This window comes from Zingiber officinale, chromosome 9A, assembly GCF_018446385.1.
Source record: "Zingiber officinale cultivar Zhangliang chromosome 9A, Zo_v1.1, whole genome shotgun sequence".
NCBI classification, from domain to species: domain Eukaryota; kingdom Viridiplantae; phylum Streptophyta; class Magnoliopsida; order Zingiberales; family Zingiberaceae; genus Zingiber; species Zingiber officinale.
The window spans coordinates 65,407,618-65,426,298 of NC_056002.1; the positions used below are offsets into that span (position 1 = coordinate 65,407,618).

Here is an 18,681-nt window from a genome sequence, read left to right on the forward strand (position 1 = left end):
TAGATAAATATATTATTTTTTAAATAAATAATATTTGAAAGTTTAGGAGATTTTTTTTTTTAATTTTACTAGCCCAATAATTAAATTTGCTACTTTGTGACTTTTGTAACTAGTGTTTACAACTTTCGATAGCAAAAATAACCTTTACAGTCGTATTTTACTTTTAATTTGACTAATAAAATTTAATATCTTTAATAATATTTTATATAAAACTATTTTAAAATTTTTATTATTTATTTTTAAAAAAATTAAGGCCTAAATATTTTTTTATGTAAGGCCTAAAAGCACTGAGACAACCTTGATTATTGGATACTCTTTTCTTAATTTTATCATTTTGTTCGGAGTCGTATAATGTATTTATAAATCGTCGTGTTTATGGACAAACCAAAATAATAAATTTTAATTGCCTCTTAAAAGAAGGTGGCTTCCAGCCCCAAGCCGGGAAAAGAAGAAGGTGGCTTCTTCTTTTTTATTTTTATTAAAAAGGAAAAGAAAACAATACGATTTATTATTTATAGAGCACTTGCCGTAGGGCAGATGGTGAGGGTGTATGCGGTCGCCCCGGCGCACGTAAACGTGCTGGTCTTATCGTCGTACGCATAGCTATACGCCTGCGGACACGCCTTCTTGAAGATCATCGAGTAGTTGCTGGGCTTACATGTGTCCGGGAGCCCGAACGCCCCTCGGCAACAGTGCTCGTCCGTGTTGAACGCCAAGCACGCGCTCTTGCACCCCACCACGCTCCCGTCCGGCGCCGCCACCTTCAGCTCCTCCGGGCACACCGCGTGGATGTCGGCGGGGCACGCCGTTGAGTTGCACCCTCTCGTGCCGCCTGTTGCTACCACCGACACCGGCGCGTTGAACCCGTCCACGTTGCTCACGTCGTAGTAGTCGTTCCCATCTGCACCATTCAGCGTGAACTCCATCAGCGTGGCCGGCGGAGCACCTCCGGCCCCCAGGCAGGCCACCTGTCCGCTTCCGCAGTCCCCGGAGAGGCAGGAAAACTTGCCGGTGGCGGCGTCGTTGGAGCACCGGGTGCGCACCCACATGCGGCCTCCCCAGCCGGCCGGCGCCTCCACCGAGGCGCTGGCACCGCTGGTGAGCTCGAATCCTGTCTGCGGAAGGGGTGCGATGCCGCCGTTGGAGAGTGTCGCCGGCCATACCGTGTACGAGCACTTGTTCACGAAGTTGAACGTGGTAGAATCCGCTCCTAATTAACATAATTAACCAACACAATTAGAATATAATTAACTATTATTAAATCATATATATAAATATATATATATAACCTAAGACAAGTAGGAACATGACGATGAAGACGAGGGAGAAAAGATGTAAGTTGGCCATAATATTTACGCTAGACCGGAAACTCTCAAGTATCATATCTTCAACTCTAAACTGTAAATCAGAATAGTTTGGAATAGGGTAGTGCTTGTACTTATAGTCCAATCTAGTCCAATATTTAATCTACTATTTAATATATGTCATCTAAGCACAAATTGTTTATGGAAATATAAATATTATATATGATAAATAAAGTAGGCCAGAATATTATTATTATTATTATTATTGATCCTGTCCGAACCAAGAGTCAGCGGACGCTGGGCACGTGGCGCTCTCTGCTGGATCCTCGAGTGCTCCGGCGAACCTGCAACAAAACCGAGCCGGGAGGGGTGTCTCGGCGACGGTCCTCCGACGCTCAAGTCAGGCGAGGAATGACAAGAAGGTAGCCTCAAGATGAAGACGTGCATACCTCCGGTGAAGAAATTGAGGCCTTATATAGACCCCTCGAAGAGGCCTGGGCGCGCCAATCAAAGCAATCACCTGCATTTGACCATGCCCAGACATGGGTCTGTCAGAAGGGCCATGCCTAGATATGGATCCGTCAGAAAAGGCGTCCCTGAGGCCATACTGCTACTGTATCAACCTCTCCATGATGTGACGGCAAGATCCTCCATCGTGCGATCTTGTGTACGGCCTAATCATCAGACATGCTTCTACCGATATCCCATATCCCGAGCCGAGCGCATAGGCCGCTCGGCCACCTTTTTGTCCCCTCGCCCTTATTTTGTCCGGGCGGGTTGCCCGCTCGGCTCTTTGGCCCCTGCCGTTCGGTCTCCCGGTCGGCCCTTCGATCCTCCTGCCTTGGCGTCGGACACCCAACCCCATGGATGGGTTATCTCTAACTCCGCTCGGACCAACCCGGCTGATCGGCTCGGCCATTGACCGCTTAGTCAGCCCTTCATCGGTTCTCAAGCTAAGACCCTTCAGAAAGTGGGTCCCCCATTCTTACTGCCGGATCACTTGCCTTCCCTTCAAGTCTAGTCGAAGGAGGCAGTGAGTCCGACTGACTGGACTATATGTGTCCGAGCGGGCGGTAGCCGCTTCCATAATCTTCCTTTTAGCCGTTCGGCCCTTATGCCGGATTCAGCCGCTCGGCTCTTCGTTTCGGATGCCTTGTTGTTCAACGTGGACGTTTGCTTGCTTAAATCTTCTCGAAAATCGCGTAAATCCTTCCCATTAAGTCGCAGCATGCGCGGTATGACGCGCATTAATTGCGCCTAGTGGCAAGGCGACACGTGGCTCTTCTCACGTGGCGGCGATGCTTAGTACGATGGGACGCGATTGCTTCGAAATAGACGGTCGGATGAAGGCCTCGTCTTTCGTGACCTGCATCCGACGGCGGAGGCCAACCAACCCTGGCAATATAAAGCTTCCGTCTTCTCCCTTCGCCGTGTGCTTGCTCGTGCTTCCTCCGTCTGCCTCCCCTGCCGCTGTAGCCTCCGACGATCCAGTCCCAGTTTCCGGCTAATCTTTTCCGCCCGTTTCCTTCTCAGTGAGTCTTCTTCCTTCACTTACTAGGTTTTCCCTGCTCATTTCGCCTCTTTCGCTCCCGTTCCTCTGTTTTCTTGCCCTCTTATTGCTCCTCCGAGATGGCAAGCTCCTCTGAGCCCGCTGTTGGTGTTTATGGCCCTTGGTATATGACCATGGAGAGTCGGTTTGATGAAGAGGGCGCTCGGCGTCTTGTTCGGACGTATGGGATCCCTGATGACCACGAAATAATTATAGCCAGCCCGTCCGATCGGCCCCATAACCCGCCGATCGGCACCATTTGCTTTTTTCTAGACCAATTCCAGGGCGGCCTTAGATTTCCTACCCATCCATTCATTTTGGAGGTTTGTAATTATTTCCGCATCCCGCTCGGCCAGCTTGTGCCGAACTCCTTTAGGTTGCTGAGCGGGGTGGTTGTCCTCTTTAAGCTGCATAGTATCCCACTTGACCCCAAAATATTCCACTTCTTCTTCTACCCCAAACAATCCGAGTTGGGCACTTTCATTTTCCAGAGTAGAATAGGCTTTAAATTTTTTGATAATATGCCGACCTCCAACAAGCACTGGAAGGAATTTTTCTTCTACATCCGACTTCCCGAGCGGCCGGCATTTTGAACCAAATGGCAGACCGCTGTGCCGACTCAGCCGGAGCTCGGCAAGTTCAGAAGCAATCCAGCCTATCTTCATGCAGCGAATTGGTTGTCTGGTCAGCGATACAAGATCGACCAGTTGCTGCTCAAGGGGGTGTTATATATTTTTGGGTTATCTCCCGTTCGGGCCAATCTTCCCTACCGTATGGGTAAGAGACTCTTTACTCCCTTTACCTTTTTTATCTAATTGATTTTAATTTCTCCTATTGCAGTTGAAGTCATGTGGCGCTCCAAAGCTACCGCTCATCTGAAACTGAAGGCCGTGGAGATCGAGGCGGCCACCAAAAAGGAGCTCGCCGAGCGGGGTCTCATCCCCAGCCGCCCGGCAGATGCGGGAGAGGGGGGGCGCAGTCCGCCCCTGAAACAGATTATGCCCCATCCGCTTCAACGGAGGTTGAGGCGGATCCTGTTTCCTCGGCTCCCGCCGAGCTGGGAATTCCCCCGTCCGGGGATCCACCGCTAGAACTTCGGCGAAAACGTCAAAGAGACTCCGGTCCTTCGCCACCCCAAGAGGGGGAACCACACGAGCCGATCGGCGTTACTTCGTCCGATCGCACGCCGTCGCAGATCGGGACTCCTGTGACATCGCCTCCTGCGCAGCCCACCGACTCTCCTCCCCGGACTCGTCGCCGCTTACATCGGTTGGGCGAAACTTCCACCATAGGGGAGTCCTCTGGCCAGGCGACTGCAGCTGAAGAAGCGCCGGCCGGCCACCCAACCATCAAGACCACCCTCCGATTCCCATCGGAGGAATATTTACTGTCCGCCGATCGGCCCTCAAGCCCCGTTCACGAAATAACCTTGACGGGTCCGCTTGCCAAGCTTTTTGAGGACGCGCAGATTCAAGCGGCCCTCATGACGCCCAAGCAGCTCGGCGACAACAACATGCAGCAGGCCACTCAGGTATTCATTTTTCTTCCTGTTCCATGCCACTATTTGATTCCTGATTTCATTATTTCCTTTACAGCGCTGGGCTGAGCAAATCGCCACTAGCCGTCGGCTAGCCGAGCTGGAGGGTCTCCTGGAAAAACTTCAATTGTCGGGGGGTCCGTCGGCCGAGCGGGAGAAACAAACCCTCGAGGCCGAACAGAAGAAGGCTGCCGATCTGGCTGCGGAGGTGGCCCGACTCGAAGACTTGGTGAAGAAGCGGGACGGGGACGTGAAGCGCGCCAGTGGCCGGAAGAGGCGAGCGATTGCTGATCTGGATAAAATGAAAGTCGAAGTCCGGGCCCTAGATCAGCAGTCTAAGAAGCTAGAGGCCGAGCTGAATGCCGAGCGAGAGATCCGTTCGGCGGAGCGCACAAAGGCCGAGGTGGACTTGAAGGCTGTTCAAGACACCTTAACCGCTTCCCGCGCGGCATTCAGAAAATATAAAGAGGGTGAGCCGAGCCGCTTAGCAGCCGCGCGCCAGGAATACCTCCACTCGGAGAGGTTCGGCCTAAAATTCGGTGGCAACGTCTCTTCCACTTTCGCCGAAGCGGTCAAGGTCACCGTGACATACTTGAAGAAAGGGGGCCACCTTCCCGAGGGAATGCATATTCCCGCTTCCGACCTGGCGGCCATGATTGATGATATTCCTGACGCCTTCTTCAGCTTTGAAGACCCTGAGTGAGGCGGGTTATTTCGAGTACCTTCTGTATTTCATCCGCTCGGCGGATGTAAAATTTTTGTGCGTGCCGTTCGGCATAATTCTTCTTTTAAAGAAACGCTGCTCCTTTGTTTGTTTTCCTACTCATTGTCCATAATATTCTTCTGTTTGCTTAACGTTGATACTTAGAGTTAGTCCTGCTCTTAAGGGTTCTCCTTCACGCATCCGATCGGCTTGGCACATTGCATAGGGTCCGAGCTAGGTAGCCTACTCACTTTGCACGTATCTTGCCTGCGTGAAGTCCACAAAGCCGAGTATCGAAGGGCCAACTCCCAATCGGGCCTGAATTTTTTAATATTTGTAGTTTCCACGGTCTTACTTTGATATTCGTTTTTCCGCTCGGATGTTTATAGCCGATCGGCGCGGCTCTTGATCTTTAACGACGGTGCTCGTCGGTCTTCCGATCGGAGGGTTTATAGACGCCGGCTCGTCTCTCGATTTTTAACGACGGTGCTCGTCGGCGCGGATGTTTATAGCCGATCGGCGCGGCTCTCGATCTTTAACGACGGTGCTCGTCGGTCTTCCGCTCGGAGGGTTTATAGACGCCGGTGTTGGTGCAACCTTAGGTCAAGGTTGACCCGACTCGAGTTGACTTGACTCGAGTTGTATTTTGATGTTTGACTTGGGAAGATTGTTGATGCAACCTTAGGTCAAGATTGACCTAGTTGAGTTGCATGTTGATGTTTGACACTCGTGGAAGAGTTGTATTCTTGATGTGAGACAAGAATAGATGGTTGGGAGATTATTGGTGCAACCCTAGGTCAAGGTTGACCTGGTTGACCTGAAAAGTCCAAGTATGGAGACTTGGCAAACGGAAAAGTCCAAGCAGGGAGCTTGGCACGCGAAAAGTCCAAGTATGGAGACTTGGCACTGGAAAAGTCCAAGTACGGAGACTTGGCACGGGGAAAGGCCAAGGATGGAGGCTTGGCACGCGGAAAGTCCAAGTATGGAGACTTGGCACGGGGAAAGTCCAAACAGGGAGTTTGGCACGGGAGAAAGTCCTGGTGAGTGAAGCCAGGCAGTCGGAAAGTCCTGGTGAGTGAAGCCAGGCAGTTGGAGAAAGTCCTGGTGAGTGAAGCCAGGCAGGGGAAAGACCTAGTGAGTGAAGCTAGGCAGTGTGGAAATCCTGGTGAGTGAAGCCAGGTGAAAATCCTAGTGAGTGAAGCTAGGTGAATGGGAAAGTCCTGGTGAGTGAAGCCAGGCAGTGGGAAAGTCCTGGTGAGTGAAGCCAGGCAGTGAGAAAGTCCTAACTGGGATGTTAGGCAGTGTGGAAAGTCCTGGTGAGTGAAGCCAGGCAGTGAGAAAGTCCTAACTGGGATGTTAGGCAGTTGGAAAGTCCTGGTGAGTGAAGCCAGGCAGTGGAAAGTCCTAACTGGGATGTTAGGCAGTTGGGAAGTCCTGGTGAGTGAAGCCAGGCAAGGGAAAGTCCTGGTGAGTGAAGCCAGAAAAGTCTGGTGAGTGAAGCCAGGCAGATTGGAAATCTGGTGAGTGGCCGGTGAAAATCCTAGTGAGTGAAGCTAGGTGAATGAGAAAGTCCTAAGCGGGATGTTAGGCGGTGTGAAATCTGGTGAGTGAAGCGGTGGAAAGTCCAGTGAGTGAAGCCGGGCAGGAAAATCCAGATGGATCGAGGATGATCGGATACGTGTTGAGAAAGTCCAAGTAGGTCAAAGGGATTGACCGGACACTTGGCGAGGAGTTCTAGCAGTCAAGGGAGTGACCAGATGCTAGGGATGAAGTACCAATAGGTCAAGGTTGACCGGATATTGTTTGGAAGTCTTGGGACTTGGTTTGGGCAAAAACCAAGCTGGATCGGTCACCGACCGATCCGGATATTTGTTTTCTCGATCGGTCGGTGACCGATCGATATCAATAAGCTCTGTTCGGTTCTTGTCGATCGGGCCGATCGGAAAACAGAGGCGAAGAAGTGATCGGTCCACGCATCGATCAAAGATGATCGATCGGCGTGGACCGATCGAGACGCAGCATCGCGAGAAGGAAGGAAGGGATCGGCCGTGGACCGATTCCACCTCTTCCCCGATCGATGCGTGGACCGATCGGTCCTAGGCGACGCAACGCCAGTTTCTTCACCGTTTCTTCTTCGCAGTATAAAGGATCAAGGGCATCTGCCGTGCCGCACTCCTTCTTCCTCTTCTTTCTGCTGCTGAGCTCTGCTGAGTTCTTGAAGCGTTGAAGCTTTGCGTGAGCTTCCTTTTGGCTGGTCACCTGCTGTTGTAGGCGCTTGGAGCTGCTGCTTCTTCCAGTCGAAGAGAAGGCAAGCAAGAGTTTTCTTACTGTTGTATTTCTTGCTGTTTTTCTTTGTATTTCTGTACTCTCCTTACTTGCTGTTGCAAGAGTGTGTTGTGGCGAGGTTTCTCCACCCATAAGGAGTTTGTATTAGCCGGTTCTCCGGGGACTCATCCACCGACGGATTGACTGGAGTCGTCCACCTTACGGACACGCCGAGGAGTAGGAGCCCTAATCTCCGAACCTCGTTACATCGGTTTGTTTGAGGTTTGTAGTCTTCCTTTCGTTTCTAGTTTATTTTTCCGCTGCGCTAACGAATTGTAGGAAGAAACGAGCGATTTGGGGCGGCTATTCACACCCCCCTCTCTAGCCGTACGAAAGATCCTAACAGCCGGCACGTCTCTCGATTTTTAACGACGGTGCTCGTCGGTCTTCCGCTCGGAGGGTTTATAGACGCCGGCAAATCTCTCGATTTTTAACGACGGTGCTCGTCGGCGCGGATGTTTATAGCCGATCGACGCGGCTCTCGATCTTTAACGACGGTGCTCGTCGGTCTTCCGCTCGGAGGGTTTATAGACGCCGGCACGTCTCTCGATTTTTAACGACGGTGCTCGTCGGTCTTCCGCTCGGAGGGTTTATAGACGCCGCACGTCTCTCGATTTTTAACGACGGTGCTCGTCGGCGCGGATGTTTATAGCCGATCGGCGCGGCTCTCGATCTTTAACGACGGTGCTCGTCAGTCTTCCGCTCGGAGGGTTTATAGACGCCGGCACGTCTCTCGATTTTTAACGACGGTGCTCGTCGGCGCGGATGTTTATAGCCGATCGGCGCGGCTCTCGATCTTTAACGACGGTGCTCGTCGGTCTTCCGCTCGGAGGGTTTATAGACACCGGCACGTCTCTCGATTTTTAACGACGGTGCTCGTCGGTCTTCCGCTCAGAGGGTTTATAGACGCCGGCACGTCTCTCGATTTTTAACGACGGTGCTCGTCGGTCTTCCGCTCGGAGGGTTTATAGACGCCGGCTCGTCTCTACGGTTTAACGTCTGGGCTAGAAGGCCTTCGAGATTGACTCCTTACCAGGTCAAGCGACCTTGGCCTTCATATCTCGCGCTTGAACAATATTTATGCCCGGCCGAACAGCACGGGTCATTCGCTTGCGAACCTGATCGGCAGGGAGGCCTTCCCTATTCGAGTGCTTGGCTCGGATAATCCCTATGCCCCTTTTACCCAAGAACGTACTCCTGGCCGAACGGCTCAGGGTCTGCTCCGAGCATTTTGGCTCGGATAATTTATATCCGTCCGAATGGTACGGGGCTTCCGTTGCTAGAGCGTTTGGCGCCAATTTGATCCGTATACCTCCGGCCGAGCGGTTTGGGGCCTTCGTTGTCGAGCACTTGGCTCGGAAAACCATATACCTGGCCGACCGGCTCAGGCCTTCCCTCCAGGCAATAACCTCCCTCTATCATCCTGAGCAGCGCAGGGCTTTGGTTTCCTTCCTGCCACACTGGTATGCAGCCCGGCCGAACTGCTCGGGGTCTTCGATTTCAAATGCTGCTTATATTCTATACGCCGCCCGGCCGAACGGCCTGGGGTCTTCGGTTTCGAATGCTGCTTATATTCTATACGCAGCCCGGCCGAACGGCCTGGGGTCTTCGGTTTCGAATGCTGCTTATATTCTATACGCAGCCCGGCCGAACGGCCTGGGGTCTTCGGTCTCGAGCTCCCGGCTCGGATACAAACCTCCCGGCCGATCGGCTCGGGGGCCTTCGGTGTACGATGATAATGCCTTATATTCGCTCTTTTGACTTTTCATCTCTGCATTTCAAGTATTTAGTCGAAAAATGAAATACACAGGGTGATTTACAGTGATACACCTTTCACCCCGCCCGGTAAGGCTGGAGGTGGTTCGCGCTCCACGGCCTATCTAGCTGCCGTCCGTCCTCATCCTCCAGATAATACGCGCCCGAGCGGAGCTTTTCGATGATTTTGAAAGGGCCTGCCCATGGAGCTTCAAGCTTGCCGACGTCGCCGACCGGCTTGACTTTCTTCCAGACAAGATCGCCGACTTGGAACGATCTGGGAATTACGCGCCGGTTGTAGTTTTGCTTCATCCGCTGACGGTATGCCATCAGCCGAACGGACGCCTTTGCCCTCTCCTCTTCTACCAAGTCCAGCTCCATGTTTCTCCGTTCGGCGTTGTCATCATCATAGCTCTGGATCCTGGCTGACTCAACGCCGACTTCGACCGGTATGACAGCCTCACCGCCATATACCAAATGGAACGGTGTGACTCCCGTCCCTTCTTTTGGCGTCGTTCGGATAGCCCACAAGACGCTCGGCACTTCATCCGGCCAACTCCCTCCCAAATGGTCGAGCCGAGCGCGCAGAATACGAAGAATCTCCCGGTTGGCGACTTCAGCTTGACCGTTGCTCTGAGGATAGGCTACGGACGTGAAATGTTGCTCAATGCCGTAACTTCTGCACCAATCCTCTAACATCTTCCCTGTGAACTACCGCCCGTTGTCAGACACTAGTCGGCGAGGGATGTCGAACCGACAAATGATGTGTTGCCAGATTTTAACCATTTGTTCAGTGATTTTTGCCAGCGGCTCGGCCTCCACCCACTTGGAGAAATAGTCTACCGCCACTAGTAAAAATTTCCTCTGCCCGGTCGCCATCGGAAATGGACCCACAATATCCATTCCCCATTGATCGAACGGACATGAGATGGTTGATGCCTTCATCTCCTCTGCCGGTCGGTGGGAGAAGTTGTGATACTTCTGGCATGAAAGGCATGTAGATACTGTCCGAGCGGCATCTGTTTGTAAGGTTGGCCAAAAGTATCCGGCCAAGAGGATCTTCTTGGCCAATGAGCGTCCGCCCGGATGACCCCCGCATGATCCTTGATGTACTTCCTGGAGGATGTAAGCTGAGTCCTCCGAGCTTACACATTTCAGCAAAGGACGCGAGAAAGCTTTCTTGTAAAGCTGATCTCCGATGAGTGTAAACCGACCGGCTCTCCTTCTGAGGAGCCGGGCTGCATATTCATCGGATGGTGTGGTGCCCGAACGGAGGAATTCTATAATAGGTGTCCTCCAGTCACTTGGAAATGTGAGGCCTTGCATCCGATCGACATGCGCCACCAGTAGCGTTTTTTCAATTGGTTGCTGAACGGCTACCGGCGTTATTGAGCTCGCTAGTTTGGCTAACTCATCGGCTGCCGTTCGTGGGATCTTCTGAATAAGCACCTCTTGGAAAGTAGCTTTGAGTTTTTCAAAGGCCTCAGCGTAGAGTTTGAGCCGAACACAGTTGATTTCAAAGGTGCCGGAAAGTTGCTGAGCGGCCAACTGTGAATCAGAATAGAGTGTCACCCGAGCTGCTCCCACATGTCGTGCTGCCTGCAATCCGGCTATGAGGGCCTCATACTCTGCTTCGTTGTTAGTAGCTTTGTAATCTAGCCGGACGGATAGGTGCATCTTTTCTTCCTGAGGTGAGAGTAGTAATATTCCGATCCCACTTCCAAGCCGAGTGGAGGATCCATCCACATATATTCTCCACATACCTTCCGGCCCTGGCCTTTGCACTTCGGTCACAAAATCAGCCAAGGATTGGGCTTTAATCGCCGAGCGGGGCTGATATTGGATGTCAAATTCACTTAATTCAGTCGTCCACTTGATAAACCGTCCGGACGCTTCTGGATTCAACAGCACTCTTCCAAGTGGACTGTTCGTCCGGACAATAATGGTATGGGCCAAGAAATACGGTCGCAGGCGCCGAGCGGCTAGAACTAAAGCAAAGGCCAACTTCTCGAGCCCAGTGTAACGAGATTCAGCATCTTTTAAAATGTGGCTTAGAAAATACACCGGCTGTTCTTCGCCGTTCGCCCTCACAAGTGCTGAGCCTACAGCATGCTCAGTTGACGACAGATACATATAAAGTGACTCACCCCCGACCGGCTTGGCTAACACTGGTAGAGAATTAAGATATGTCTTCAACTCTTCAAATGCTCGGTCACATTCTTCATCCCACTGGAATTTAGTAGCCTTGCGCAGGATCTTGAAGAATGGTAGGCTCCGGTCGGCGGTTCTGGAGATGAATCTCGATAGAGCGGTTATCCGACCGGTCAACCTTTGCACTTCTCTTGTATTTCTTGGGGGCGGCATGTCTTGCAGTGCTTTAATCTTGCTGGGATTTGCTTCAATTCCCCGCTCGGTCACTATATATCCCAGAAAACGCCCTCCTTTGGCTCCGAACAGGCACTTTTGGGGATTCAGTTTGACTCCATATTTGCGCAGCGTTCGGAAGGTTTCTTCCATATCCTTGAAAAGATTGGCCGCTCGGACGGATTTGATAAGAATGTCGTCCACATAAACTTCCAGATTCCGCCCGATCTGCTCCTTGAAAACCTTGTTCATCAAGCGTTGATAGGTGACTCCGGCATTCTTCAATCCGAACGACATCACATTGTAACAATATATGCCGTCAGCCGTTACGAAGCTTACTTTTTCTTGGTCTTCCCGGGCGAGCGGTACTTGATGATATCCTTGGTAAGCATCAAGCATGCAAATTAGTTCGCAGCCGGCTGTGGAGTCCACCAACTGATCTATCCGGGGCAGAGGATAAAAATCCTTGGGGCATGCCTTGTTTAAATCTCGAAAGTCGATGCAGACCCTCCACTTGCCGCCCGGCTTGGAGACCAAGACTACGTTGGCCAGCCAGCTCGGGTACTGCACCTCGCGTATGTGGCCGGCCTTCAGAAGTTTTTCCACCTCCGCCCGAATAATGGCATTCTGCTCGGCGCTGAAGTCCCTTTTTCTCTGCTTCACTGGTCGAGCGTCCGGTCGGACATGCAATTCATGCTGCGCTAGGCTCGACGAAATTCCAGGTAACTCATGTGTCGACCAAACGAAGACATCATGATTTCGTTGGAGGCATTGAATCAGCTTCTCCTTCTGTTCTTTCCCCAGATCAGAGGCGATAAAAGTCGTGGCCTCCGATCGGGTCGGATGGATCTGGACTTCCTCCTTTTCATCATAAATTAAAGCAGGAGGTTTCTCGGTTATGGCGTGTACCTCAATTCGGGGAGCCTTCCGAGCGGAACAAGCCTCTGCTCGGATCATCTCTATATAGCACCGCCGAGCTGCTAGCTCCGCACTTCTCCTACTTTGTCCTCCACGGGAACTTTATCTTCTGATGGAAGGTTGAGAGAACTCGCTGAGCGCCGGTCGTCCCAAAATGACGTTGTAGGATGAGGAGAGTCGACCACCACGGGTTAAGCATCTGGTCCTCTGGCGGCTCTTCTCCCGAGGTGGCCACTGGTTTGTCCGACCAACCGTTACCGTAAACCCGTAGAGCGGGGTTGTCATGGCTCGGCTCGATCAATTTGCAGCTGATCGAACGCCTTCTTGAATATGATGTTGACCGAGCTCCCTGTGTCAACAAATATGCGGTGAATGGTGTAATTTGCTATTACCGCTTTAATGAGCAGCGCGTCGTCGTGGGGTACTTCAACTCCTTCTAAGTCCCCGGGTCCGAAAGTGATTTCCGGCCCACTTGCCCGCTCTTGGCTGCAGCCGACCACGTGGATCTGCAGCTGACGGACGCCCGCCTTTCTGGCTCGGTTGGAATCTCCTCCGGTCGGCCCACCAGCAATAACGTTGATCTCGCCCCGGGAAGTATTGCTCCTATTTTCCTCCTCCCGAGCGGACGGTCGTGACCGTTCTCTAGACGCCCGGCGATTCTCCTGCCTCGGGGATCGGTGCCGATCGGGTGTCTGCTGGTGTCGTCCCTCGGTGCGGGTCCGGTCAGCTTCATGAGTCCTACGTCTCCTGTCGATGGGAGGCGACCGTCGTTCGGCTTTCCTGGGAACAGGATTGGACACAAAGGGAAGGCTTCGGCAATCCCTCGTGTTGTGCGTATCCGTTTGGTGGAATTTGCAGAACATAGGGGTCCACCTCTTCTTTGGCTTGGGCGGCCCACTTCTTATGCGTGCGATCGGCGTGAGGGATCGATTGCTTCACCCTCGGTCCTCTGGGTGGGCTGGCGGCGGTGTCTTCCGCTCGGCATGAGCAGTCTTGGCCTTGGAGTTTCCTTTTCCGCAGGCTTGCTTCTTCCACATTTATATATTCGTTGGCGATGTAGCATGTGATCATAATCTCGGGCGGCTATGAGTGAGCGGAAGAAGTCCCCATCCACAAGGCCTTGTGTGAAGGCATTCATCATCGTCTCCGATGTGGCCGTTGGGATATCCATCGCCACTTGGTTGAATCGTGAATATAGCCTCGAAGCGATTCTTTCGGCTCTTGCTTGATGGCGAATAAGCTGACACTTGTCTTTTGATAGCGCCGACTACTGGCGAAGTGGTGGAGGAAGGCCGTTCGGAATTCCTTGAAGCTCGTGATGGATCCGTCCGGCAACCTTCGAAACCACCGTTGAGCCGATCCCGAGAGGGTGGTAAGGAAAACTCTACACTTTACTCCATCTGTGTACTGATGGAGCGTGGCTGTATTATCGAACTTACCCAGATGATCATCCGGGTCCGTTGTTCCATTGTATTCGCCGATCGTCGGAGGCACGTAGTGCTTGGGCAGAGGGTCTCGTAGGATAACCTCCGAAAATTGGCGATTGATCCGCTCGGGGAGGAGTCCGCTCGGGGAGCTTTCCCCTTCCTGTCATCCCGCCTTGGCATTTCATCTGAGGAAGATCCTCTATCTCTTCGGGCTGGTATGGCTTCAGGGGTGCGAAACAAGGCCCGATGGAATGCGACGGTGGTTGGAGGCGCTTCCGCTCGGCCATGAGACGCAGATGTTGCTTGCTGCTCCGCCCGCTCGGCGGATGCTTTTTGTTTTTGCTCCATGAGTTTGGCGGCCCTTATCTCGACCAGGGCGTCGAGTTCTTCTGTTGAAAGCGTCACCGTGTGTTGTCGTCCAGCCTCGTCCATTGTCTCCGATCGGATGCAGGAGCGTTCCCACAGACGGCGCCAATTTGATCCTGTCCGAACCAAGAGTCAGCGGACGCTGGGCACGTGGCGCTCTCTGCTGGATCCTCGAGTGCTCCGGCGAACCTGCAACAAAACCGAGCCGGGAGGGGTGTCCCGGCGACGGTCCTCCGACGCTCAAGTCAGGCGAGGAATGACAAGAAGGTAGCCTCAAGATGAAGACGTGCATACCTCCGGTGAAGAAATTGAGGCCTTATATAGACCCCTCGAAGAAGCCTGGGCGCGCCAATCAAAGCAATCACCTGCATTTGACCATGCCCAGACATGGGTCTGTCAGAAGGGCCATGCCTAGATATGGATCCGTCAGAAAAGGCGTCCCTGAGGCCATACTGCTACTGTATCAACCTCTCCATGATGTGACGGCAAGATCCTCCATCGTGCGATCTTGTGTACGGCCTAATCATCAGACATGCTTCTACCGATATCCCATATCCCGAGCCGAGCGCATAGGCCGCTCGGCCACCTTTTTGTCCCCTCGCCCTTATTTTGTCCGGGCGGGTTGCCCGCTCGGCTCTTTGGCCCCTGCCGTTCGGTCTCCCGGTCGGCCCTTCGATCCTCCTGCCTTGGCGTCGGACACCCAACTCCATGGATGGGTTATCTCTAACTCCGCTCGGACCAACCCGGCTGATCGGCTCGGCCATTGACCGCTTAGTCAGCCCTTCATCGGTTCTCAAGCTAAGACCCTTCAGAAAGTGGGTCCTCCATTCTTACTGCCGGATCAATTATTATTATTATTATTATTATTTTACATTTTAAGGACTAAAAGGACTAGGGAAACAAGGTGTAAGTTGGCCATGATATTTCATATTTATGCTCTACAAGAAACTCTCGAGTATTAACCTTGAACTCTAAACTAGAATAGTTTGGATCCCGCTATTCAAAAATTAATCTACTATTAAATATATGTCATTCAAGCACAAGTTGCCTATGAAAATCTATATATTATATATTATAAGCAAAGTGGGAATATAACAATAATTATTATTATATTAGATTTCATCATTTATTATTAAGGAAAATCTTAATTTTTTTTATAAGTTTGTTATATCAATTTTATTTTAAATAAACCAAAGTTTAGTAGCTTAAAATATTTTTGCAATAACATAATATTTTATATCATATGCATGTATCTTTCAGGTAGATATATTGATTTATCTTATTTAGAGGGTTATTATTTTTTTAAAAAACTTAATATAATGTTCATTTTCATTTAATGTATGACAGCGAACGTATGTTATGTTAAAATATAGCATTTATCACTTGCCTACCTTGTCTCTATTAAAATATATCGTATGACATCCAAGTGAGATTATAACTATACATGTAAATTATTCTTTTGGATGCCTATGTGGATAAATCGATTGCTCTGTCTCTTTTAGACAGATGGCATGGCATCCCGATGACATATGCTGTCTTTTTTTTTTTTTTTTTTTTTTTTTTTTAAGTTTTGTGCAATGGACTCTAGTAAAGTTTAAGTAAGGTATGAAAAAGGTTAAGTAAGGTATGAATTTTATTTTGATATTTGAATAATATATTTTATTAAATCAATGTAACTGTATCTTTAGTGGTTAAGTGGGATCATGAATTTTATAACAAAAGGTGATTAAGTTTTTTCCAAGTTCTCCTTATAGTTCGTCTCTAAATTATATTAAGGGAGGTAAATCATAGGGTATATTTATAATCGACCACCAAGTGATTAGTATTGGTATAGTTTGTACTAACGGTTTAACTCAGATTTTGATAAATGACAAGTGAGTTAAGTTAGGTGTTTTTGTATTCTGATTACTCTACTAAGTATGTTGGAATTGATGGGTCTGAAGTACCTGACGCCATGCTAAAATCTAGCTAGGTCCATGAGATCGGATAATTTGTGTGAAGTCTAGTAGATCAACTGGCCTACCTGAGATCTGACAGAATGGCCGGTCGGATCCACATGACCTAATAGCCGGTAGAAGCCCAGTTGGGTCTACGGACTTGACAATTGGCATGAAGACCTTATGGGTCAAGAGGCTAGTCAATCGACTGCAAGTTAATAAGTAAAGCTAAGTCACTGGAGAGTGACTCGGTGAGGAAGCATTCTAGTTGAGAGACAGTAAACGGCGGTCCAGTTTAGGTCTATTTCAGATCCCTAAACTGTGACCTCGACTAGATCTTGGTCTCAGGAGAGACAAGGTCTAATTACTACTCAGTAATATTGTGCTAACACTTGTCTTGTAGTTTAAAAGACTTTAAAACTTTCCTTTTTTAACCATCCTCATGGTTTAGAAAAAAAAAAGGAAAAGAAGTTTTAAAATTTAAATTTTCTATCATCATGTTAAAAAAAGAAATTTTATAAGAGAAGTTTTAAATTTTAAAACATGTTTTTAATTTTTAAAACTTTCTTTTTTTTAACTCCTACTTTAGGAAAGAGAGCTTGTAAAATTTTATAAGAGATTTTCTTCTTGTAAAATTTTATAAAAAATATATTTCCTTCCTCTTTAAGGGGGCCGACCACCCTTGCTTGGTGCCCAAGCAAGGTGGATGCCCAAATTGAAAAGAAATGAAACTCACCCCATGAATGAGTTGGTGGCCACATGAATGAGGTTAATAACCTCCATGGAATACCAAGAGTTACAACTCTTGGTAACTCCCATGAGGTGACATCATACTTAAGCAATCATGATGATGTGGAGCATTATCATTGGCCCACTCTTTGTCAACTCACCAATGAGGTGGCAAATGGTCAAGTCAAACTTGACCCTTCATCTTCCTCTCAAGTCAAGTCAAATTTGATCACTTCTCTCCCATAATTGATCAAATCTAACCATTGGTTCAAGTCAATTTTAATTTAATGAATCTCTATTTATTGAATTAAATTAACTCAATGAGTCTAAGTCCAAATTAGACTCATCTAACACATGAACCAAATTGAGTCCAACTCAATTAACCTAATTTGGATTACTCTTAATCCAATTTGGTTCATCACATGGACCTATTTCTTTAGGTTCATCAAATGAACCTAATCTCCATCTAATTTGTCATTTGTGTGTGACCCTATAGGTTCTTATAACATTGGCAATGCTCCTAAACCAATTTAGAAGCATAAGTAATGAGCGATATCTAGCAACACATCATTACTACCCAAATTATAAGAATGTTGAGATCCAACATCATCTTGTGACTACTAATTGTGACTCTTCACAATATATGACAAGTGTCCTTCTATCCTTGACATCTAGATTGATCAATGTGAGGCATAGACCGTGTCATCCTCTAATCAATCTAAATCTTGAATCTCAAGTAGACTTACTCAATCAAATGAGCTCAACATCTCATATTGACTCATTTGGACATGATCATGCACTTAGTGGTCTCACTCTATCAAGAATATCGATGTCACTCCCGTCATATAGGAGGGATAGATCCCATCTACATCACTCACATCCCTCCGCATAATTTGTTACATACCCAGTAATCGTCTTTATAGTCAACCCAGTTACGGGTGACATTTGACGAAGCCAAAGTATGCAACTCCTTATGTAGGGAACCATGGTGACTTCAGGTTCAGGGACTAATAGTCATACTAATAGCAACATGAGAAAGTATATGACGCTCATATAATGATCCATGATACTTTCTCATGGCGGGTCATTCAGAATACATTCTCCAATGCATACCCATGTGTCAACTTGATATCTCCATATCCATGACTTGTGAGATCAAGTCATCGAGTTGACCTACATGCTAGTCTCGTCGCATTAACATTGTCCTTGAATGATAATACGTGACTAGGAATGATTAAGAGTAGTGTTCCCTATATCATCTCACTATCGATTCAACTAACTGATTGATATAGGTAAGAACCTTCTACTCAAGGACGCTATTATACTTAGTTATTTGGCACTAATACAAGTATGCATAATAACCATAAACAAGTACCTTTATATATATATAAGAATATGATACAATGAGTCCATACAACAATCATCAAATGATTGGCTCTAGGGCTCTAACTAATAATCTCCCACTAGCACTAGTGCCAATCAGTATAGGCTCTAAGGCCCAATGACCTAGTGTGACTATCATGCTTTCTCTGTGCTAAAGCCTTGGTCAAGGGATCTGCGATGTTAGCCTTAGTGGGTACTCTACAAATCTTCACATCTCCTCTATCGATGATCTCTCGAATGAGATGGAAGCGCCGTAGTATGTGTTTGGTCCGCTGGTGTGAGCGAGGTTCCTTTGCCTGTGATGCTCCATTGTTGTCACAATAGAGCTCTATGAGATCAGTTATGCTAGGAACCACCCCAAGCTCAGTAACGAACTTGCATATC

The 18,681-nt window shown here is 49.1% G+C and overlaps 1 pseudogene; it reads right to left on the bottom strand.

The window, feature by feature from the left end:
* Positions 1-512: 512 nt before the first annotated feature.
* LOC122019245 overlaps positions 513-18,681 on the bottom strand; it is a 46,428-nt pseudogene continuing 28,259 nt past the window's right edge.